Raw genomic sequence first — 6,000 nt, 5'->3', positions numbered from 1 at the left:
GTGAAGTCTTCTTGGAAAAGACCCCAGAAACATAAGCAATGAAAGCCAAAATTGACATATGGGATTCCATCAAGCTGAGAAGCTCTGTACTGCAAAAGAAACACTCAGCAAAGAGAAGAGACAAACCGACAGAATGGGAAAAAAAATTTGTAAGTCATGAAACTGACAAAGGATTAACTTCCAGAATCCATAAAGAGCTCAGGAAACTCAACGACAAAACAAACAATCCAGTTAAGAAATGGGCAAAGGACTTGAACAGGCATTTTTCAAAAGAGGAAATTCAAATGGCCAACAGACACATGAAAAAAAAAGGCTCAGGGTCACTAGCCACCATGGAAATGCTAATCAAAACCACAATGAGGCTTCACCTCACCCCAGTTAGAATGGCTCTCACACAGAAATCAACAAACAATAATACTGGAGAGGATGTGAGTGAAAAAGGTATCCTAATCCATTGTTGGTGGGAATGTAAACTGGTGCAGCCATTGTGGAGACAGTATGGAGATACTTCAGAAATATGAAAATAGATCCATCATATGACTCAGCAATCCCACTCCTGGGAACTTACCCAAGGGAAATGAAGTCAGCATATGAAAGAGTTATCTGCACTCCCATGTTCATCGCAGCTCAATTCACAATAGCTAAGATATGGAATCAACCCAGATGTCTACCAACTGTTGAGTAGATAAAGAAATTATGGCATATGTATACTATGGAATACTGCTCAGGAGTAAAAAAAAAAAATGAAATGCTGTCTTGCAACAAATGGATGCAATTGTGAACCATTATACATAATATTAGCCAGTCCCCAATAGACAAATAGCATATGTAACTAATAGAGTATCTAAAATGTAATATATAAGAGTGAAATGGACATTTTGAGATTTGATGATTGTTTACAGCTCTTGTCTCTGTTGAGGAACAGTGTTTTTTTTTTCCCTTCATGCTATTTCTTGAACTCTTTACTTACTGTAGGGTTAATTTTGTAAGTATAAAGTAAACTGAAAATATAACATTGTAAAAATTAAGAGTAGGAATAGGAGAGAGGAGAGGAAGAAGGGTGGGAGTGTGGGTGGGAGGGAGGGTATAGTGGGAAGAATCCTGTATTCCTAAATATGTATATATGAAATGCATGAATTTTGTAGACCTTAAATGTCGCTCCCCGTCTTCGTGGAGGAACGACACAGGACCCTGCGCTGTTCTTTCGTCTGCTCGGCCCTCCCCGGGTTTGCTGCTGGTTCTTCCCGGGTTGGCTACTGTCCCTTCCACCTCCATGGAAGGGCGGTTCCCCCTGGCCACTTTCCCCACTTCCGCGGGGGAGTGGCACACCGCCGGCCGGCTCTCTCGGGGGCTGCACAGGTGTTCCTTCAGATAGATGTTCCTCTTAGATGTTCCTGGTGCATGTTGTCTCTCTCCTCCTTTATAGTCCTCTTCCACCAATCCCAACTCTGCTACCCACACGCCGAGTACGCTGCTCTCCTCCAATCAGGAGCAAGATCAGCTCTTGCAGCTCAGTCAATCAAATTGGCAAGAGGCAGCTGTGTAGAAGTTGTTACTCCCTTCTCAGTGCCATATTGTGGGAAAGCAGATGCATAGAATAAGTCCTAATTCCAGTAACAGTCTAGTCCGAGTTGCTCCCAGTTGCTCCCCACAGAGCCCCCTTTCTTTTTTATTTTTGGCGTTGATACGCGCCTGTCTTCGGTGCCCCGTGGCACACACTCTGCTCTGCTTGCTAGAGTTGCCCACAGGTGCTTACAAGCCCTACCAGTCAGGCAAACCGAATCCGGGTCCTCTCTTCGCCATGTTGTGAGGAGGTTTTTAGGCGCTGATGCATGCCTGTGTTCGGTGCCCTGCAGCGCATGCTCTGCTCTGCTAGAACTGCCTGCAGGTGCTTACAAGCCCTATCAATCAGGCAAACCGAATCCAAGCCTTCTCATTGCCGTATTGTGGGGAGACTTATTGGTGTTGATAACGTGCCTGTCTTCGGTGACCTGCAGCGGGTAAGCTGCTAGCCGCCAGCAGGTGCTTATCGTCTTACTAATCAGGCAGACCGAATCCAAGCTCTCTCATTGCCGTGTTGTGGGGAGGCCTTATTTTTCCCTATTTCTCTATCTCCGGGCATTCCTATCTCTCCCATTTTACTTCTATCTGCCAGCATTCCTATTTCTCTCATTTTACTTCTAAATGTCTGTTTCTCTTATCCCCGCGGCTTCCCGGCGCCCGCCCCGAGGCTGCTTCTCGGCGGCTTCCCGGCTCTGAGCTGCTTCAGCCCGCGCTTCTCTCATCTGCGCGGCTTCCCGGCTTCGCGCGCGCACTCCGCGGTCTCCGCGCCCCTTCGCGTCCGCACCACGGCCTCGCGCTAGCCCCGGGTTCCCTATCTACTTGTGCCCCTCGCGCTCTCTCTGCGTGCGGCGGCTTCCACGAGTCACACAGCACAGCGCACGTTTCCGCCACCGGTATTCAATCCAAGTTCCCCGGACTAACCTGGCGAATTCCAACCTGGCGGCCCACGTCTCTGCCTCTGGTTCCAGATTTTCGCCTTTTGCTCCCCGGGCTGACTTGAAGAATTCCAAGCTGGCTTACGTCTCCGCCTCGGCCTGCCCCCACGGCTTCAATTTCCCTAACATTTTTCTCTACCCGGTATGTTTCCTAACTTTTCTTCCAACAATATTCCCCTTTCATTTCTCCTGGCTTCTCCCCACAGTCCGTATCCAAGTCTAAGTTTCTTCTAGGTTTCACTTTTGCTTTCAATCTGCAGTCCGTATCTGAGTCTAAGTTTCTTCTTGCTTTCACTTTAAATCCTAACTTCTTTCCCACAGTCCATATCCGAGTCTATGCCTAGGCTTTCGATGGCTTCTTCCGGCACCTTTTCTGTCCGGCTTTTCCCTAGGCTCTTTGCTAGTCTCTCTCTCTGGTATTTTCCACTTCTTCCCGTTTCTTCCCTCCTAGGTTTCCTATCCGAGTCACGGCACCATTATGTCGCTCCCCGTCTTCGTGGAGGAACGACACAGGACCCTGCGCTGTTCTTTCGTCTGCTCGGCCCTCCCCGGGTTTGCTGCTGGTTCTTCCCGGGTTGGCTACTGTCCCTTCCACCTCCATGGAAGGGCGGTTCCCCCTGGCCACTTTCCCCACTTCCGCGGGGGAGTGGCACACCGCCGGCCGGCTCTCTTGGGGGCTGCACAGGTGTTCCTTCAGATAGATGTTCCTCTTAGATGTTCCTGGTGCATGTTGTCTCTCTCCTCCTTTATAGTCCTCTTCCACCAATCCCAACTCTGCTACCCACACGCCGAGTACGCTGCTCTCCTCCAATCAGGAGCAAGATCAGCTCTTGCAGCTCAGTCAATCAAATTGGCGAGAGGCAGCTGCATAGAAGTTGTTACTCCCTTCTCAGTGCCATATTGTGGGAAAGCAGATGCATAGAATAAGTCTTAATTCCAGTAACAGTCTAGTCCGGGTTGCTCCCCACACTTAAATAAAGTTAAAGAAAGAAAAAGAAAATAATAAATTATGGTGTTCTCTTGCACAGTAGGGTGGCAATACATTATGATAATGTACTATATATTTTTCTTTAAAAAAATTGAGAAAGGACTTTCGAATGTTTTTACCATAAAGAAATGTTATATGTTTGAGGAGATAGATATGTTTACCATGATTTGAACATTACACAATGTATGTGCATGATGAAGTGTCATGGTGGCCCAGACTTATGTACAATTTTATGTATCAGCTGAAGATAAAAATAAAATTTTAAAAATAAATCACCCCTCCAAAAAAAGTGACGGCAATGCTCTAAGTCCGCCCATGGGAGACTCAGAGGTCATTCTCAGAAATGGCAGAGCCAGAGGAGGTCGTTCAGAGAGTAGGTGATGAGTTCTGTTCAGGTTATGTTGAACTTTTCACCTGTACAGCACAGTCAGGAAGGTCTGATAGAAATGTAGGACATGATTCAGGAAAGAAGCCAAGTCTTGCTAGGAAATTAAGACTTAGGACTCATCCCAAACAATGGGTCATTTTATCAGTAAGAGCAGAGCTCCTGAGAGTTCTGAGACAGAATGAATTTGAGATTTCAAAAATACTGAAATAGTTATTATGGAAGAATATGTATGGCTTCCAGTGTTGTTAAATTCTTTGATGATTTTAAAGTTCTTGCATATGTGCTGTTTTATCATTATCTTAGAGTTAGTGTCATTACTAAAGAAACTTTGGAAACAGCCATGAAAAAAGTTTGTTACATCTGTACTTTACACAGGCAGTTGAAAGAAATAAAATATCACTGAGATTAGAATGACTAAACACACATATACACACATACATCATGAGGAATTGTCAGAGTACTTGAAATGGGAAGTTGCAAAAATATTTACAAATATATAATATAATATATTGTATATTTGCCTGTGGTGCTGGCATCCCAAATCAGGGTGCCGGTTTGAGTCCTGGCTACTCTGCTTCTGATCCAGTTTCTGGCTAACATGCCTGGGAAATCAGCAGGACTTGGGCCCCTGCCATCCATGTGGGAAACTAGAATGGAGTTCCTGGCTCCTGGCTTTTGCATCACACAGACTTGGGGGAGTGAACCAGGCATGGAAGTGTGCACGTGTTTTCTGTCTTGTTGTGTGTGTGTCTCTGTCACTCTGCCTTTCAAACAAACAAATAAATAAATCTATAAATCTAAGTCTCTGCCCCAGTTATAAACACAAGCCCAGAATCAGCAGTGTTGGGCTGAAATTCTGTGACCTCAGAAAGGTTCCTCATGCTTAAGATGCCTCACTTTTTCTTCTCTAATACCCCCCAATACCATCACTAAATTAATAGTACCATCTATTGTATGATAACTAAAGGAGACGTTCTATATGAAGCACAATGAACAGTAATCCCAGTCAATGTCATTACATCAGCCTTTTGCTGTTATTTTTCCTTTGCCTTCCTCTTTGTACTTTAGTTTTAACACTAGGTGGCAGTAATGCTCTCTTGACCAATTAAAATGACAATTGCCGTTCCTGTTAACAGAGATGGGTGAAACCTTACCTAATTGAAGATGTGTATAGGGCAACAGCAAAGGGGGAAGGATACAAAGAGGAGGGACATGGAAAGCAAGAAGGAGAGAAAAAATTTTTAGAGTTTGATATTTCAAAAATACTGAAATAGTGATTACGGGAGAAAAATCAGATTTTTATTGGACAATTTTCTACTTTCTAGAAAACTCAGTGTTACTTTTGCTTTTAAACACATGTCGTGGGGGCTGGTATTATAATAGCAAAATATCACACATGTGATACTGGCATCCCATGTCAGGGTGCCAGTTTGAAATTCAGCAGCTCTGCTTCCAATCCATCTCCTTGTTAATGTGCCTGGGAAGGCAGAAGATGGCTCAAATACTTGGGCCTCTACCATCCATGTAGCAGACCAGGATGGAGTTCCTGGTTCTCGGCTTTGGCTTGACCCAGACCTGGCTGTTGGAGGGGCCATTTGAGGAGTGAACCAGCAAATAGAAGATCTCTCTCTGTCATTCTGTCTTTAGATAAATAATATCATTATAAGTACATGTGGTATATATATTTTTGTGCTGGCAATCTTTAAGATTTTAAGTGGTCCTGGATGAGATTTAGCAAAATCAGCAACATAGTAATACTGTCTGTAAAGCATAATAATGTGTTCTACCACTATTTGGTATCTCAGTATTAGTCTCCATGACAAAAATATGATCATCTTCCTTCACGTAAAACATTCTTTCTACAATAAGACATTTAATGTGTTAAATATTATCTATTGCTGTGTAGCTATGACTCCAAAAGCTGGTGCTTTAAAATGACAAACATTATTTTTTCTGAGGGCCAGGAATTGTGGAGCAGCTTCGCTGGGTGGATCTGACTCAGGGTCTCTCATGAAGTTCCAACCAAGACATCAGCTGGAGATGTAGTTATCCAGAGGCTTGACCAAGCTTTGGACACTCTGCGTCCAAGATGGCTCACTCGATGGGGCCAATGCCTCCATCACTTT

Source organism: Oryctolagus cuniculus, chromosome 8 (genome assembly GCF_051225735.1).
Source record: "Oryctolagus cuniculus isolate XC-2025 breed Fujian yellow rabbit chromosome 8, ASM5122573v1, whole genome shotgun sequence".
Lineage (NCBI taxonomy): Eukaryota > Metazoa > Chordata > Mammalia > Lagomorpha > Leporidae > Oryctolagus > Oryctolagus cuniculus.
This window is presented reverse-complemented; position numbering follows the sequence as displayed.